Source organism: Ranitomeya imitator, chromosome 3 (genome assembly GCF_032444005.1).
Source record: "Ranitomeya imitator isolate aRanImi1 chromosome 3, aRanImi1.pri, whole genome shotgun sequence".
Lineage (NCBI taxonomy): Eukaryota > Metazoa > Chordata > Amphibia > Anura > Dendrobatidae > Ranitomeya > Ranitomeya imitator.
The window spans coordinates 555,589,179-555,609,107 of record NC_091284.1 but is presented as its reverse complement, the minus strand read 5'-3'; positions in this window follow the sequence as shown (position 1 = coordinate 555,609,107).

The window sequence follows — 19,929 nt, the reverse complement described above, 5'->3', positions numbered from 1 at the left end:
AGGCACCAAGTGCACCATTTTGGAAAAATGGTTGGTGATCACCCAGATAATGGTGCAGTGGGTAAGCCCACTACAAAGTCCATCTCCCAGGGCCTGTCTGCCACCGGCAGAGGGTAAAGCAAACCAGCTGGCCGTTGCCAAGGGGACTTGTTCTTGGCGCAAGAGACACACGCTCGAACATATTCTGCGACATCACGAGCCATATGTGGCCACCAGTATGTCCTCGCCAGTAACTCAGATGTCCTTTTGGAACCAAAATGTCCACCCACCCTGGACGAGTGTGCCCAAGAGAGAACCTCCGGTCGCAAACTGGATGGTACAAAAGTCTTGCCCGGAGGCACAGACTCTAGCGAAACCGGGGCCACAGTTCTCAAGCTCTCGGTGGGGACAATAAGCCGAGGCTCCTCTTCCTCCTCCACAGATGACACAACGGAGCGAGAGAGAGCGTCGGCCCGAATGTTCTTCTGCCTAGAAAGAAAATGGAGGGTGAAATGAAACCGGGAGAAGAACAAGGACCATCTGGCCTGGCGAGAATTTAACCACTGGGCTGTCTGCAGGTACACCAAATTTTTATGATCTGTGAAGACTTGGAAGGGAAAACGAGCTCCCTCCAAGAGATGTCTCCACTCCGAGAAAGCCAACTTCATGGCTAGCAACTCCCTGTCCCCGATGGAATAATTCCTCTCTGCTAGTATCTTTCTATGTTATGTGCTTTGTGCCAGTGTGGTCATGTAAGTTTGTGTTCAGGGACCCTGCTGAAATAAGCCCCTAGAATGCTGGCACCTCCGACGAGGAGATTGTGTTTGTGTGTATTCAGGGACTGTTAGTGCTAGCGGAATGCACCAAATAATAAGATAGATTAAGGTGCGTTCGCAGCCCGGGGTCCACCGTGCAGAGATGGAGCCTGCTGCCAAGTAATGACAGACTATATGGCGGTGGAAGCGAACCCTGTTAAGCCACAGGACCGCAATACCGCACTAAAGAGTGCAAGCAAGGAGTCAGCGAACTCAGTCCCAAGACTCAGGGTAGAAGTCCGTTCTGACTACTTGCGCACAACACCGCAACTGGGTGTAATAACAAATAGTTTGAGAGCACCGAAGTGCAAACTGTGCCGTGCTGGCAGACACCACCAGACACCCGGACGTGGGTAGGAAGCGCACTGGCGCCGCACTGGCGGTCACAGCAATGGACGCTGATTCGTGTGTAAGACGTAGTGAGGTTAGTCGGGCGCTAGATAGCAGCCATACACCTTACGCGAACAGTCACACAATAGGGTAGGGGTTTCCAAGGACAACTTGCACTCACAACAAACACACGTATGCAATTGTACACTAGCGCATGGCCGTGCGGTCATGAGCAGCTTATATAGCTGCAGCACGTTCAGGACCTTCCAATAAAGGACCAATGGGAACCGCTGCAGCATCTGAGCATGTGACCCTTGATCTCCAATGGGAGATCTCACCCTGGGCATGCTCAGAAGGGAAAAAGCAGGACTTAGTCCCAAAAGCGTCTGCTCGCCGCTGCCCAGCACTGGCTTCAATGACAGAAGCAGGAAAAGCAGCAGTAATCCTATGCACAGAGTGAGACGGAGCAAGACGCTGGGAACGACGTCTCCACTGAGCAGGCTCCACTGCGGCAGGAGAAGAATGGAAGACCGCAGCGGAGATGGCCTGAGATTTCCCCTGTGCAGAGGCGGGAACTCGACCCCTAACAGACCCCTTTACATTTTTCACTCTTTGTTTCATTGCAGCCATTTGGTAAATTCAAAAAAGTTCATTATTTTCTTATTAATGTACACTCTGCACCCCATCTTGACTGAAAAAAATAGAAATGTAGAAATTTTTGCAAATTTATTTAAAAAGAAAAACTGATGTGGAATTATATCCAATTTGGCTTTAGGTCAATTCTTTTTGTGTTTTTTCATTTAAGACAAATTAAATGACGATAATAATACCAAATAGTTTGTGTTTGCAATCATTTTCAGGAAGAAAATGAGTATTATCTGACAGAATTGCAGGGGTGTCAATACTTTTGGCCATGACTGTTTGTACTATTACTTTTTACTTACAGCAGGGGTTTAGCTCATTTTGCTTCTATCTTAGGTTTCATATCTTTCTTTATTTTCCACTGATTGAGCTGAATGAGGATTTTCTTTTTTGCAGGACAAAATGATGTTTTCAGCTATGCCAGTCCTATTTAACCCCTTTACCCCCAAGGGTGGTTTGCACGTTAATGACCGGGCCAATTTTTACAATTCTGACCACTGTCCCTTTATGAGGTTATAACTCTGGAACGCTTCAATGGATCCTGGTGATTCTGACATTGTTTTCTCGTGACATATTGTACTTCATGACAATGGTAAAAATTATTTGATAGTACCTGCGTTTATTTGTGAAAAAAAACGGAAATTTGGCGAAAATTATGAAAATTTCGCAATTTTCCAACTTTGAATTTTTATGCAATTAAATCACAGAGATATGTCACACAAAATACTTAATAAGTAACATTTCCCACATGTCTACTTTACATCAGCACAATTTTGGAACCAAAATTTTTTTTTGTTAGGGAGTTATAAGGGTTAAAAGTTGACCAGCAATTTCTCATTTCTACAACACCATTTTATTTTAGGGACCACATCTCATTTGAAGTCATTTTGAGGGGTCTATATGATAGAAAATACCCAAGTGTGACACCATTCTAAAAACTACACCCCTCAAGGTGCTCAAAACCATATTCAAGAAGTTTATTAACCCTTCTGGTGCTTCACAGGAATTTTTTGAATGTTTAAATAAAAATGAACATTTAACTTTTTTTCACAAAAAATGTAATTCAGCTCCAATTTGTTTTATTTTACCAAGGGTAACAGGAGAAAATGGACCCCAAACATTGTTGTACAATTTGTCCTGAGTATGCCAATACCCCACATGTGGGGGTAAACCACTGTTTGGGCGCATGGCAGAGCTCGGAAGCGAAGGAGTGCCATTTGACTTTTCAATGCAAAATTGACTGGAATTGAGATGGGACGCCATGTTTCGTTTGGAGAGCCCCTGATGTGGCTAAACATTGAAACCCCCCACAAGTGACACCATTTTGGAAAGTAGACCCCCTAAGGAACTTATCTAGAGGTGTGGTGAGCACTTTGACCCAACAAGTGCTTCACAGAAGTTTATAATGTAGAACCGTAAAAATAAAAAATCATATTTTTTCACAAAAATTATCTTTTCACCCCCAATTTTTTATTTTCCCAAGGGTAAGAGAAGAAATTGGACCCCAAAAGTTGTTGTACAATTTGTCCTGAGTACGCTGATAGCCCATATGTGGGGGTAAACCACTGTTTGGGCGGATGGGAGAGCTCGGAAGGGAAGGAGCGCCGTTTGACTTTTCAATGCAAAATTGACAGGAATTGAGATGGGACGTCATGTTGCGTTTGAAGAGCCACTGATGTGCCTAAACATTGAAACCCCCCACAAGTGACACCATTTTGGAAAGTAGACCCCCTAAGGAACTTATCTAGAGGTGTGGTGAGCACTTTGACCCACCAAGTGCTTCACAGAAGTTTATAATGTAGAACCGTAAAAATAAAAAATCATATTTTTTCACAAAAATTATCTTTTCGCCCCCAATTGTTTATTTTCCCAAGGGTAAGAGAAGAAATTGGACCCCAAAAGTTGTTGTACAATTTGTCCTGAGTGCGATGATACACCATATGTGGGGGGAACCACTGTTTGGGCACATGGGAGGGCTCAGAAGGGAAGGAGTGCCATTTGAATGCAGACTTAGATGGAATGGTCTGCAGGTGTCACATTGCGTTTGCAGAGCCCCTAATGTACCTAAACAGTAGAAACCTCCCACAAGTGACACCATTTTGGAAACTAGACCCCCTAAGGAACTCATCTAGATGTGTTGTGATAGCTTTGAACCCCCAAGTGTTTCACTACAGTTTGTAACGCAGAGCCGTGAAAATTTAAAAAAAAAATCTTTCCCCCCAAAATTATTTTTTAGCCCCCAGTTTTGTATTTTCCCGAGGGTAAGAGGAGAAATTCGACCCCAAAAGTTGTTGTCCAATTTGTCCTGAGTACGCTGATACCCCGTATGTTGGGGGAAACCAACGTTTGAGCGCATGGCAGAGCTCGGAAGGGAAGGAGCGCCATTTGGAATGCAGACTTAGATGGAATGGTCTGCAGACGTCACATTGCGTTTGCAGAACCCCTAATGTACCTAAACAGTAGAAACCCCCCACAAGTGACCCTATATTGGAAACTAGACCCCCCAGGGAACTAATCTAGATGTGTTGTGAGAACTTTGAACCCCCAAGTGTTTCACTACAGTTTATAACGCAGAGCCGTGAAAATAAAAAATCTTTTTTTTTCCCACAAAAAATATGTTTTAGCCCCGAGTTTTGTATTTTCCCAAGGGTAGCAGGAGAAATTGGACCCCAAAAGTTGTTGTCCTATTTGTCCTGAGTACGCTGATACCCCATATGTTGGGGTAAACCCCTGTTTGTGCACACGGGAGAGCTCGGAAGGGAAGAAGCACTGTTTTACTTTTTCAACGCAGAATTGGCTGGAATTGAGATCGGACGCCATGTCGCGTTTGGAGAGCCCCTGATGTGCCTAAACAGTGGAAACCCCCCAATTATAACTGAAACCCTAATCCAAACACATCCCTAACCCTAATTCCAACAGTAACCCTAACCACACCTCTAACCCTGACACACCCCTAACCCTAATCCCAACCCTATTCCCAACCGTAAATGTAATCTAAACCCTAACTGTAACTTTAGCCCCAACCCAAACTGTAGCCCTAGCCCTAACCCTAGCCCTAAATCTAATCCTAACCCTAGCCCTAACCCTAGCCCTAACCCTAGCCCTAACCCTAGCCCTAACCCTAGCCCTAACCCTAGCCCTAACCCTAGCCCTAACCCTAACCCTAGCCCTAACCCTAGCCCTAACCCTAGCCCTAACCCTAGCCCTAGCCCTAACCCTAGCCCTAACCCTAGCCCTAACCCTAGCCCTAACTCTAACCCTAGCCCTAATGGGAAAATGGAAATAAATACATTTTTTTAATTTTTCCCTAACTAAGGGGGTGATGAAGGGGGGTTTGATTTACTTTTATAGCGGGTTTTTTAGCGGATTTTTATGATTGGCAGCCGTCACACACTGAAAGACGCTTTTTATTGCAAAAAATATTTTTTGCGTTACCACATTTTGAGAGCTATAATTTTTCTATATTCTGGTCCACAGAGTCATGTGAGGTCTTGGTTTTTGCGGGACGAGTTGATGTTTTTATTGGTAACATTTTCGGGCACGTGACATTTTTTGATCGCTTTTTATTCCGATTTTTGTGAGGCAGAATGACCAAAAACCAGCTATTCATGAATTTCTTTTGGGGGAGGCGTTTATACCGTTCCGCGTTTGGTAAAATTGATGAAGCAGTTTTATTCTTCGGGTCAGTACGATTACAGCGACACCTCATTTATATCATTTTTTTATGTTTTGGCGCTTTTATACGATAAAAACTATTTTATAGAAAAAATAATTATTTTTGCATCGCTTTATTCTCAGGACTATAACTTTTTTATTTTTTTGCTCATGATGCTGTATGGTGGCTCGTTTTTTGCGGGACAAGATGACGTTTTCAGGGGTACCATGGTTAGTTATATCTGTCTTTTTGATCGCGTGTTATTCCACTTTTTGTTCGGCGGTATGATAATAAAGCGTTGTTTTTTGCCTCGTTTTTTTTTTTTTTCTTACGGTGTTTACTGAAGGGGTTAACTAGTGGGCCAGTTTTATAGGTCGGGCCGTTACGGACGCGGCGATACTAAATATGTGTACTTTTATTGTTTTTTTTTTTTATTTAGATAAAGAAATGTATTTATGGGAATAATATTTTTATTTTTTTTTTCATTATTTTGGAATATTTTTTTTTATTTTTTTTTACACATTTGAAATTTTTTTTTTTTACTTTTTTACTTTGTCCCAGGGGGGGACATCACAGATCAGTGATCTGACAGTTTGCACAGCACTCTGTCAGATCACTGATCTGATAGGAGTGCAGGCTGCTTCACAGTGCCTGCTCTGAGCAGGCTCTGTGAAGCCACCTCCCTCCCTGCAGGACCCGCATCCGCGGCCATCTTGGATCCGGGGCTGGAGGGAGCAGGGAGGGAGGTGAGACCCTCGCAGCAACGCGATCACATCGCGTTGCTGCGGGGGGCTCAGGGAAGCCCGCAGGGAGCCCCCTCCCTGCGCGGTGCTTCCCTGTACCGCCGGCACATCGCGATCATCTTTGATCGCGGTGTGCCGGGGGTTAATGTGCCGGGGGCGGTCCGTGACCGCTCCTGGCACATAGTGCCGGATGTCAGCTGCGATAAACAGCTGACACCCGGCCGCGATCGGCGGCGCTCCCCCTGTGAGCGCTGCCGATCGCATATGACGTACTATTGCGTCCTTGGGAAGTAAAGCCCACCCCACATGGACGCAATAGTACGTCTAATGGCAGAAAGGGGTTAACAACCAATATTCTGATGATGAAATACTTAGCCCAACGGGAGATCTCACCCTGGGCATGCTCAGAAGGGAAAAAGCAGGATTTAGTCCCAAAAGCGTCTGCTCGCCGCTGCCCAGCACTGGCTTCAATGGCAGAAGCAGGAAAAGCAGCAGTAATCCTATGCACAGAGTGAGACTGAGCAAGATGCTGGGAACGACGTCTCCGCTGAGCAGACTCCACTGCGGTTGGAGAAGAATGGGAGACCGCAGCAGAGATGGTTCCAGATTCCCCCTGTGCAGAGGCAGGAACTCGACACCTAACAGGGACCTGGCTGAAATAAGCCCCTAGAATGCTGGCACCTCCGGCGAGGAGTTTTGTTTGCTTGCATGACCACAGACTGCTCTCAGTTGGGTAGTTAGCCTGTGCCTCTGTGAAGTCTAACAGGGCGCAGTGCTTTGATTTCACGGCTACTCTGTGAATTAACAGAGTTAGTTCATACCGCCATATAGTTCCGCCGTTTGCTAGCAGCAGGTTCTCCTGCACGGTGGACCCCGGGCTGCGAACGCATCTATTACAATAAAACATTTATATTTACTCGGTGCGTTCCACTAGCCTCAACAGGGTCTGAATACTTTCCGTTCCCACTGTATATTGTTTATAGCTTACATCACATAACTGGCACATGAGACAGCTTTCAATTAAATCAATTGACAAATCAAAGTAGATTTATATTGATCTGATTATAAAAAAAATCCCCATACAAGACACAAATTGCATTTTTTTGTCACACTATATTTTCTTAGGGCTGTTTGTTATTAGCATTATATTTTATTTATCAGAGGCAGCTTATTGAGAGCGAACTGGACTACAACTGTAAATCGACAGCTAAAATTGGAGAAAACATTTGTTAATGGGCTAATAAATGGATATATGGTTGTCATTCGTGTACTGGAGCACCACAGATGTTAGTTTTTGCATTAATTCTTTTAGACATATTAATCAATTACTTTGTCAAGGGCTTACAAGATAAAGAGATAGTAAATTAGCAATATTTTAATATTAATAATCTTTTGAAAGTATGTAATAGAATAATCTTTCTTGCATATTGTGGAAACAAAATTATACCTTAAAATAATTTATAAGTCAGACCATAGTTGGTGTTTTTTGTAAAGTTTTGTGTGCCACTAAGGGTTAACAAGATTTTAATAAATAAAAAAAAATAAAAGTAGGGCCTCAAAATGCCAACATATTTGTACCATCACACAGAGACATTTAGGGAGGCAGCTGAATTCAGACCATTAAACGATCACCAATCACCTACAGTGGGGAAAAAAAGTATTTAGTCAGCGACCATTTGTGCAAGTTCTCCCACTTAAAAAGATGAGAGAGGCCTACAATGGACATCATAGGTAGACCACAACTATGAGAGTCAAAATGAGAACACAAATCCAGAAAATTACCTTGTCTGATTTGGCAAGAGTTATTTTGCAAAATATGGTGAAAAATAAGCATTTGGTCACCTAAAGACATGCAAGATTTCTGGCTCTCACAGACCTGTAACCTTTTCTTTAAGAGGCTCCTCTGTCCTCCACTCATTACCTGTAGTAATGGCACCTGTTTGAATTTGATATCAGTATAAAAGATGTTAGAATCTGTTTAGTTTGCTACTATCTGCCATTTTCTTGTGGATTTCTGGCCGCTGGTCTTTTTCCTCTGGTGCTGGGTTTGTCTTGGGTCAGGTGTTTGTATCACTGTTTATTAACCAGCACCTGCGTCCCAGTCCTTGCTGGACAACAGTGTTAATCTGCTTGAATTCTAGCTTTCTAGCTTGGTGCTTTGCTTAGTGTTCTGTGTGTGTTATTATTGCAGTGCTGGTACCTCTGGTTCTGCTAGCCTTAGTTTCTGTTTTCTATTGGTTTCTGCAGCCTTCTCTGTGTTTTCTATTAGGAGGTAACCCGTTTTTGTACCGAGTCCTTAGTTCTTTTATGGAACCCCTTCCCCTTATCTATAGGTTTTTGGTTGAGGTTAACCTAGGATCGTTGGTTGGTCTATTTGCAAAAAATGGGTCTCCACTTCATCGTAGGGTTTCAGCCTAGTCATAGTGCAGGGTCAGTTTTCCCCCTTCTACCTTAGTCCTGTGTTGCAGATCCGTAACAAAAGACACCTGTCCACAACCTCAAACAGTCACACTCCAAATTCCACTATGGTGAAGACCAAAGAGCTATCTAAGGACACCAGAAACAAAATTGTAGCCCTGCACCAGGCTGGGAAGACTGAATCTGTAATAGGCAAGCAGCTTGGTGTGATTAACTCAACTGTGGGAGCAATAATAAGAAAATGAAAGACATACAAGACCACTGATAATCTCCCTTGATCTGGGGCTCCATGCAAGATCTCACCCCGTAGGGTCAAAATGATCACAAGAACGGTGAGCAAAAATCCCAGAACCACACGGGAGGACCTAGTGAATGACCTGCAAAGAGCTGGGTCCAACGTAACAAAGGCTACCATCAGTAACACACCACACCGCCAGGGACTCAGATCCTGCAGTACCAGACGTGTCTCCCCACTTAAGCCAGTACATGTCCGGGCCCGTCAGTGGCCACCGCTGGAAGGGCTCTGGGCCTTTGAGACAAGTCAATCATTTTGAGGTACTGATTTATCATGCAAATAGGAGGGCATGATGGTGCACCAAGGCATAGGTAACGCTAAGGGAGTATCGAATCAAACTCTTTTGCATATCAAATAAAAGTTTATTTTTTATTAACTATAAAGTTAAGCTTGCCTAGTATGATTTAGGCCTGTCAATATTAACATACTAGAAGTGGTTTCTTCACCAGAACTGAGCACATTAGGTGGTTCTTCTAAGCAATAAATCAATAGAATAACAGGGGGTGCTCTATTTGAAAGGATTATTTTAATAATTTGGTTGGTTTGATTCCTCCACCTCAAAAGTGTTAAGTTCAGCTTATCTTTAGCTTTTTGAAAGTAAAGAACCATGTTGTGTGAGGTACATTTCATTTCCAGGACACAGACATTCCAAATTGCATCTTTTACACTTTAAAAATGACAAAACGGCAAATAGGCAGATGCAAACGTTTGGGCACCCGCACGGTTAGTACCTAGTAGCACCCCCGTTTGAAAGTATCACAGCTTGTAAATGCTTTTTGTAGCCAGACAAGAATCTTTCAATTCTTGTTTGAGGGATTTTCATCCAATCTTCTTTGGAAAATTCTTCCAGTTCTGTCAGATTCTTGGGTCATTTTGCATGCACTGCTATTTTGAGGTCTAGCCACAGATTTGCAACGATGTTCAGATCAGGGGACTGTGAGTGCTATTGTAAAACCTTCAGCTTATGCCTTTTGAGGTAGTCTATTGTGGATTTTTACATGTGTTCAAGATTATTGTCCATTTGTAGAAGCCATCCTCTTTTCAATTTCAGTTTTTTTTCACAGATGGTGTTATGTTTCCATCAAGAATTTGTTGAAATGTCATGGAATCCATTCTTCTCTCTACCTGTGAAATGTTCGTCGTACCATTCGCTGCGACACAACCTCAAAGCAAGATTCATCCACCCCCTTGCTAAATGGTTGACGAGATGTTCTTTTCCTGAAATTCTGTGTCCTTTTTGTCTCTACACCTATCTTTGATCAGTGTGACAAAAGAGTTCTATTTTAACCTCATGACTCCACAGGACTTGTTTCCAAAATGCATCAGTCTAGTTTAGATGTTCTTTTGCATACTTTAATGCTGCCATTTTTGGTGAGGAGGCAGGAGAGGTTTTCTTCTGATGATTATTCCTTGAAAGCCATATTTGTGCAGGTGTTAAGGGTACTTATTCCTCAGCGCCGCTTTTTAATGACGCTGAGAAATAAGGTTCTAGCGCCTCCAAGCCCCCCTGTCTGAGCCCTGCCTTGCGCCCAAACAGTGGCTTTCCCCCACATACGGGGTATCGGCGTACTCAGGAGAAGTTGCACAACAAATTTTGTGGTCCATTTTCTCCTAATACCGTTGTGAAAATAAAAAAGATTGGTTCCAAAGTAAATTTGTGAAAAAAGTAAAATGTTCATTTTTTCCTTCCACATTGCTTTAGCTCTTGTGAAGCACCTGAAGGGTTAATTAACTTCTTGAATGCGGTTTTGAGCACCTTGAGGGGTGCAGTTTTTAGAACGGTGTCACTTTGGGGTATTTTCTGTCATATTTACCCCCAAAACTCACTTCAAATGTGAGTTGGTCCCTAAAAAAATGGTTTAGTAAATTTTTTTGAAAAATGAGAAATCGCAGGTCAACTTTTAACCCTTATAAGTTCCAACAAAAAAATTATGTTACCAAAAATGTGCTGATGTAAAGAAGACATGCGGGAAATGTTATTTATTAACTATTTTGTGTGATATGATGCTCTAATTTAAGGGCACAAAAATTAAAAGCTTGAACATTTCAAAATTTTCACAATTTTTACCAAATTTCCATTTTTTTCATAAACATATGGAAGTCATAGCAAATAGATTTTACCACTGAGATGAAGTACAATATGTCACGAAAAAACAGTCTCATCTGAATCAGTGGGATCCGTTGAAACGTTCCAGAGCTTTAACCTCATGAGGAGACAATGGTCAGAATTGTAAAAATTGGCCTGGTCATTAACCCCTTTCTGACCTCGGACGGGATAGTATGTCCGAGGTCAGATCCCCTGCTTTGATGCAGGGCTCCGCGGTGAGCCCGCACCAAAGCCGGGACATGTCAGCTGTTTTGAACAGCTGACATGTGCCCGTAATAGGCGCTGGCAGAATCGCGATCTGCCCGCACCTATTAACTAGTTAAATGCTGCTGTCAATCGCAGACAGCGGCATTTAACTACCATTTCCGGCCGGGTGGCCGGAAATGACGTCATCGCCGACCCCCGTCACATGATCGGGGGTCGGCGATGCTTCAGAATAGTAACCATAGAGGTCCTTGAGACCTCTATGGTTACTGATCCTCGGCAGCTGTGAGCGCCACCTTGTGGTCGGCGCTCACATCACACCTGCAATTCTGCTACATAGCAGCGATCTGATGATCGCTGCTATGTAGCAGAGCCGATCGCGTTGTGCCTGCTTCTAGCCTCCCATGGAGGCTATTGAAGCATGGCAAAAGTAAAAAAAAAAGTTAAAAAAAATGTGAAAAAAATAAAAAAAATATAAAAGTTTAAATAACCTCCCTTTCGCCCCAATCAAAATAAATCAATAAAAAAAAAATCAAATCTACACATATTTGGTATCGCCGCGCTCAGAATCGCCCGATCTATCAATTAAAAAAAAGCATTAACCTGATCACTAAACGGCGTAGCGAGAAAAAAATGCGAAATGCCAGAATTACATTTTTTTTGGTCGCCGCGACATTGCATTAAAATGCAATAACGGGCAATCAAAAGAACGTATCTGCACCAAAATGCTATCGTTAAAAATGTCATCTCGGCATGCAAAAAATAAGCCCTTAACCGACCCCAGATCATGAAAAATGGAGACGCTACGGGTATCGGAAAATGGCGCAATTTTTTTTTTTTTTTAGCAAAGTTTGGAATTTTTTTTCACCACTTAGATAAAAAATAACTTAGTCATGTTAGGTGTCTATGAACTCGTAATGACCTGGAGAATCATAATGGCAGGTTAGTTTTAGCATTTAGTGAACCTAGCAAAAAAGCCAAACAAAAAACAAGTGTGGGATTGCACTTTTTTTGCAATTTCACCGCACTTGGAATTTTTTTCCCGTTTTCTAGTACACGACATGCTAAAACCAATGATGTTGTTCAAAAGTACAACTCATCCCGCAAAAAATAAGCCCTCGAATGGCCAAATTGACGGAAAAATAAAAAAGTTATGGCTCTGGGAAGGAGGGGAGTGAAATACGAACACGGAAAAACGAAAAATCCCAAGGTCATGAAGGGGTTAAGGACAAAATTGGCTCTGTCGCTAAGGGGTTAAAATGCAAATGAAATGTGTCATCTTTAACTTCAGCCATTTTAGACATCATTACATCTTCAACGTGCTTAACTATTCACAATAACAGTAATTTATTACCCAAACTTATACAGGTCCTTCTCAAAAAGTTAGCATATAGTGTTAAATTTCATTATTTACCATAATGTAATGATTACAATTAAACTTTCATATATTATAGATTCATTATCCACCAACTGAAATTTGTCAGGTCTTTTATTGTTTTAATACTGATGATTTTGGCATACAACTCCTGATAACCCAAAAAACCTGTCTCAATAAATTAGCATATCAAGAAAAGGTTCTCTAAACGACCTATTACCCTAATCTTCTGAATCAACTAATTAACTCTAAACACATGCAAAAGATACCTGAGGCTTTTATAAACTCCCTGCCTGGTTCATTACTCAAAACCCCCATCATGGGTAAGACTAGCGACCTGACAGATGTCAAGAAGGCCATCATTGACACCCTCAAGCAAGAGGGTAAGACCCAGAAAGAAATTTCTCAACAAATAGGCTGTTCCCAGAGTGCTGTATCAAGGCACCTCAATGGTAAGTCTGTTGGAAGGAAACAATGTGGCAGAAAACGCTGTACAACGAGAAGAGGAGACCGGACCCTGAGGAAGATTGTGGAGAAGGACCGATTCCAGACCTTGGGGAACCTGAGGAAGCAGTGGACTGAGTCTGGTGTGGAAACATCCAGAGCCACCGTGCACAGGCGTGTGCAGGAAATGGGCTACAGGTGCCGCATTCACCAGGTAAAGCCACTTTTGAACCATAAACAGCGGCAGAGGCGCCTGACCTGTGCTACAGAGAAGCAGCACTGGACTGTTGCTAAGTGGTCCCAAGTACTTTTTTCTGATGAAAGCAAATTTTGCATGTCATTCGGAAATCAAGGTGCCAGAGTCTGGAGGAAGACTGGGGAGAAGGAAATGCCAAAATGCCTGAAGTCCAGTGTCAAGTACCCACAGTCAGTGATGGTGTGGGGTGCCATGTCAGCTGCTGGTGTTGGTCCACTGTGTTTCATCAAGGGCAGGGTCAATGCAGCTAGCTATCAGGAGATTTTGGAGCACTTCATGCTTCCATCGGCTGAAATGCTTTATGGAGATGAAGATTTCATTTTTCAGCACGACCTGGCACCTGCTCACAGTGCCAAAACCACTGGTAAATGGTTTACTGACCATGGTATTACTGTGCTCAATTGGCCTGCCAACTCTCCTGACCTGAACCCCATAGAGAATCTGTGGGATATTGTGAAGAGAAAGTTGAGAGACGCAAGACCCAACACTCTGGATGAGCTTAAGGCCGCTATTGAAGCATCCTGGGCCTCCATAACATCTCAGCAGTGTCACAGGCTGATTGCCTCCATGCCACGCCGCATTGAAGCAGTCATTTCTGCCAAAGGATTCCCGACCAAGTATTGAGTGCATAACTGAACATTATTATTTGATGGTTTTTTTGTTTGTTATTAAAAAACACTTTTATTTGATTGGATGGGTGAAATATGCTAATTTATTGAGACAGGTTTTTTGGGTTATCAGGAGTTGTATGCCAAAATCATCAGTATTAAAACAATAAAAGACCTGACAAATTTCAGTTGGTGGATAATGAATCTATAATATATTAAAGTTTAATTGTAATCATTACATTATGGTAAATAATGAAATTTAACACTATATGCTAATTTTTTGAGAAGGACCTGTATATACCACTGTATATAATTATAGCATAAAGTAATCCCCCGAACTTGTTTGGCTTAGCATGTCAGAAATCCCCTCCACCATACGTGCAGAAAATACCCTACTTTTATAGAAGGCTGTCAACAAGATATTCGTGAATTACTGTATAATAATGGTTTCGGTGAAGGAAATCTTGCTTAAAATTTGAAACCTGTGAATACATATTTCCACTAACAAATCTATTATTGAGATTTAAAACTTCAGGGCATCATTGTAGCAAAGGAACACCTTAATCTGCATTATTATAATTAGTAAGGAATGAAAATATCAAATTATATAACTTTATAGAAGTTATGTTAAGCAACTACCACGGCACCTGTGATACATTAAACTTGGCTGCAGCTCCGAGTGTTATTTTGGAGACATGCCACTGTGATATTGAGCCACCGACAGTCATTTTTTATGATAATTCCCAGTAAATTGTGGTGCAATAAACTCCTCAGGCCTGTCTTTCTTTTCAAAGCCATGAATCAATCAGCTGCAGGCCCTTTTGGTTCTTTTCAATGTATAGTGATCATTTAGATTTGACATGCATTGTGAAATCTAAGCTTGGCTCCTGTAACAGGCCTATCATTAATTCTAGCCTTTACTGTTCTGAAGTATAGTGGAGAATGACTGAAAAATCATTGGCCTTCTTCAGTTCTGTTATGGTACAAAATAGCAGAGCAATATTTTTTGTCAGTGTTTTTTTTTACTCCAAGTGCTTCCTGCGTCAGGTTTGAAAAGGAAGCAATAAAGCCCATTGAACAGTATGAATAAAAATCCTTTGAGGTTTCTGCATAGACTTCTTTTCTTCAGCTAGTAATCAAATTGGAGCTGAAATGAAATTGAGTTTTCTTATGAAAATAGCCTTTGTTGCGGGAAAGGCTGGTAATTCATAAACAATAACCTGCTCTTTTGTGTGGATAATAATATATTCATGTTCTTTCAACAGGGTAAAAAGCCAGTCCTATGGCATTGTGGTACAGTGAAGAACTAGAGGAAAGCGCTCTGCTAGAACAATCCTACAAGGGCTTTCTCTTTTTCCTGATGAAATAGTACTTTTCTTTTATTGGAAGCTTGGGGTTTAGTTGTTGATGGGTTGCAGTCATGCAATATTTGGTTAATTAGAGAAGATCTCAAGCTGTGCTCATCGCTGTATCTAGAAGGACTTCTGCCAGCTGCTGGAAATGGGCTGGTGCTACATGTTTTCTATGTATGAGAACAGCTTGACAGCACCTTGCTCCTTGCACACAACTGGACAGGGGAGTACATGGAGGAGCAAGACAGATACTTCTTTGCAGACTGTTACTTTTGCTGTCTGTAATCCTGAGGAAGAACATCATAAAACTTAGCTTATGGCAGGGCTGTGGATTTATGACGAATACAGAATACCTTTTGGTAAGTTAAATCTTTATATTTATATAATATTATACATGAGTAAAAATACTTTTTTGTACATTTTGACTGTTGGTAAATACTCCTAAAATAAAAAAAAAAAAGTATCTATCAATCCATCTTTTCTATCTTCCTTACCAACACTTGTCTGTCTATCTATCTATCTATCTATCTATCTATCTATCTATCTATCTATCTATCTGTCTATCTATCTATCTATCTATCTATTATCTATCTATTTATTGATCCTTCTATCCATCTTTCTACCTTCCTTACCTACACTATCTATCCTTCTATCTTTCTCATCTACACTATTATCTATCTATCTATCTATCTATCTATCTATCTATCTATCTATCTATCTATCTATCTATCTATCTATACATCTATCTTTCCTACACTATTATCTATCTATTATCTATCTATCTATTGATCCATCTATCCATCTTTCTATCTTCCTTACCTACACTATCTATCCTATCTTTCTTATCTGCACTATTATCTATCTATCTATCTATCTATCTATCTATCTATCTATCTATCTATCTATCCATCCATCCATCCATCCAACTAGGTTTCTTTAGTTTACCTACATGATCACTGACAAAGCTGCTAATTCTGCTAATGTTGAGTTTCTGAAGACTAGCATCATTTAATGCTAGAACCCCCTGTCACTATTGAAGTAATATTGTTTGCACACATAACACATTGTCAATGTTTATTGCACAGTTTTCGGTGACTTACTCTTTCAAACCTAATGTAAAGCATAGATTGTATTCAGTTGTATAAATATATTTTACAAAATGGCTATTATACTTAAATGCTACTTGCTTGAATATTGGTCTTTAAATTATATCAAGTTTCCAATAGCAGAATTACACAAAAAAGTATAACATTGTATATTACCGCTTCATGGTCATGGCTCTCTTTCAATGTTTTTCTAATGAAAGTGCTTTAAGTTTGTTAGTATTACCAAACATTTACTGTGTTCACTTAGTAGAACCAGAAGAGAAAATAGTGGATTGATTATTTTGCAAGTTATTAAAATATGGTGTTGATGCAGAAAAGTCACACGCTGATCGTGTTGGTCTATGAATAATACTTTAATCAATTCAATATTGATTGCAAAGGACAACATTACTGTTGAGAGTGTGATTATTGTGGCATTACTAGTGATGTGTGGCAAACACGCAATGCCTTATTATTATTATCTTTAGAATGTATTCATTATACGCCACATAATAATGTCCTGTATCACTGCCTCTTTATTACACTTGTACCAGAAACGTACTTGTTGAAAATCCTTTTCAAACACTGTTTTGCAAATATGTTTCTATTTTATGTTACACGGGTGATTGAATTTCGAGAATAGTCCAACATAAGTACTTATTTTTATTTTCTAATAAATGCAGCATATTGATGATAAAAGAACAAAAGCAGTAGTTCGGAAAGTCAGGGTTTAGGAGCAATGCATTGATATGGAAAGTGGCAGAAAAAGATTATTATGGGCTAGCGTTGTGTGAATGTGTTCTACCTTGTCCTCTATAAACTTGTAAAATTATAAATGTGGATTGGTCATATTATAAAGCTGTCTTGAAACCCTTGTGTTGCTCTAACATTTTGGTAAACAGACTGGAAAGTCAGTAACCTAAAGGGAACCCGACAGTATTGCATTTGACATTTAGCACTGATTAGCATGCATAGACAAAGATTACAGTTTAATAAAAAATCAGCTTTTTAATAATATGGCTCCACATGTTATAATTTGCAGGACTAGTCCAAGAGGTGTGGTGCAGACCAGTGCAGCCCCACAAGCTGATATTTTGTCCACAGAGGCGGATTAATGTCTCTGCAGTGCCTTTTTCTCACCTCTTTCCTGCTCCCTAAATTCCACGAATATATAGATACAGCCATGACTGGGCAATGATTACAGTGTAAACTTTCTATAAACACTGGGATTGCTAAAAAATCAGTGTTAAATGACAAATGCAACACTGTAATTAGCTAATAGTGGTAAATCTCCAGCCTGGTTCCCTTTCAGTATGTGTCATTGTACCCTGTAGATGTTAACGTTCAATACCAGATAACTTCTCTGCTTTTTCCCAGGTTACTCTTTAGTCACTCTTTAATACTACATGAAGGTATAGTCATGGAGCATAGGGAGTCTGGCAAGCAAGTTAAAAAGACATGTTCATTCTGGTAAAATGTTTTCTGTGGGCGGCAACCTGTTTGTAAGAGGTATACTTAGGCTACATTCCCTTGATTAATATTTGGTGAGTTTTTGATGTTGCAGATTTTTGAAAAAATCCAATTATCCTATTTTAGTTAAAGTTGTTGTCCAGTCCAAATCGGTAAGTCTGCAGTCACTCTGTTGTGACTGCAGACTTATGAATCCCCCCTCCTAGCACGCAATGTGTGCGGCGGGGATTTGCTGGTTTCTTAGCCGGGACCTTAGGGTATGTATACATTGTACCTACTCCTGGCCAGAGCCCATCCAGTGTGCACGGCCTCGCTCCATACACTTGTACAGAGCAAGGCCAAGTGACTAGTGATGCGGAACCAGTGAAAAGAGGGAGACACAAAAGCGCAAATAGGGTCTTATCAAACATTACACAAAGTTGCCCACCAAGGGAACTACTCACCTGGTGAGGTTGAAGGAAGGACATATATTAATGGCGGCTGCTGCAGATCCACAGGTCAGTGCAGGACCTGATTAAAGCACACATTTAGATTGGAGAAAATAGGATCATCGCCGCGCTGCCGCAAGAAGAATTTCAAAAATTGTAGAGGTTTACTAAGTTTTAATGGCTGTAAGGTTTTGCTTTATATATATTATGTTTATGTGCTTCTTCTTTGTCCAATCATTAAGTTTCTGTGCCTTTCTGGAAGCCGAACCCCTTTTTTGTGCTCTGCCGGCGCTCGAACCCGTCAGCTTTATTCCATATTACTGGGGGAGCATTTGTCCTCTGGACTCTCCATGAATTAATCAGATGTGCCCATTTTCTCTCACTCCCAGTCCTAGTGAAGTGATCATCATTTGGTGTATGCTCCAGCATTTTAACTCCCCGTTTCTTAATTATTTCTTAATTATCCAGTTTGCGTTTAATTGGACCATCATTTATTTTTCAATAGGACAATGACCCCAAACACACCTCCTGGCTGTGTCAGGGCTATTTGACCAGAAGGAGAGTGATGGGGTGCTACGCCAGATGACCTGGCCTCCACAGTCACCAGACCTGAACCCAATCGAGGTGGTTTGGAGTGAGCTGGACCGCAGAGTGAAGGCAAAAGGGCCAACAAATGCTAAGAATCTCTGGGACCTCCTTCAAGAATGTTGGAAGACCATTCCTGGTGACTACCTCTTGAAGCTCATCAAGAGAATGCCAAGAGTGTGCAAAGCAGTCATCAAAGCAAAAGGTGGCTACTTTGAAGAACCTAGAATATAAGACATAATTTCAGTTGTTTCACACTTTTTTGTTAAGTATATAATTCCACGTGTTAATTCATGGTTTTGATACCTTCAGTGTGAATGTACAATTTTCATAGTCATGAAAATACAGAAAAATCTTTAAATGGGAAGGTGTGTCCAAACTTTTGGTCTGTACTGTATATACATGCTGTCAGCACAATAGCTGTACTATGTCTAAAAATAAATTCCAACCCATATGTGTGCGCATAAAACAGTGGCATACAAAAGGGAAGAAGAGAGAGGATGGAGGAACAGATGTATAATGAATACTTAGCACAAATCAGGTAAAGTGACCCCCACATGCAAGCAGACCAGGCTGTGTAAGGTACATGCACCCACGCTTATCGACACCTAAGGTGTCTTCCTCAAGGTAAGTTAACCTATGAGTTCTATGTTCAGCTATAAAAAGGTTAGATAATCAGGAATAAGTAATAACCAATTCAGTTCGGCGGTGATCAGGGGAAGCATGGCCACACAGTCAGCGTCCTGTCAGAAGTACTCCACAAGTGCCCAAAAACATCATATCCGGAAGTGCCGAGAGTATCATTCAGATCAGAAGACGACAATTGCGTCTGCGTCAACCACGTGATAACCGGAAGTCAGTATTTTGACTGACAGTTGGGTATAAGGAAAGCGAGCGAATGCGCTATTCACAAAACCTCACACACACTTTATAGGCATCATTGAGACCAGAGTATGATGATTGCGCATGGGTCAGACACGATAACCGGAAGTCAGTATGTAAACTGACAACTAGCTGGGTTTAAAGAAGACAAGCATGCGCTATTCAAAGACCTCACACATACTTTTATAGGTGTAATATATCAGCCGCGCACCTATGTCTGGTACGTCAGAGTAACACGTGCAAACTGCACATGTCT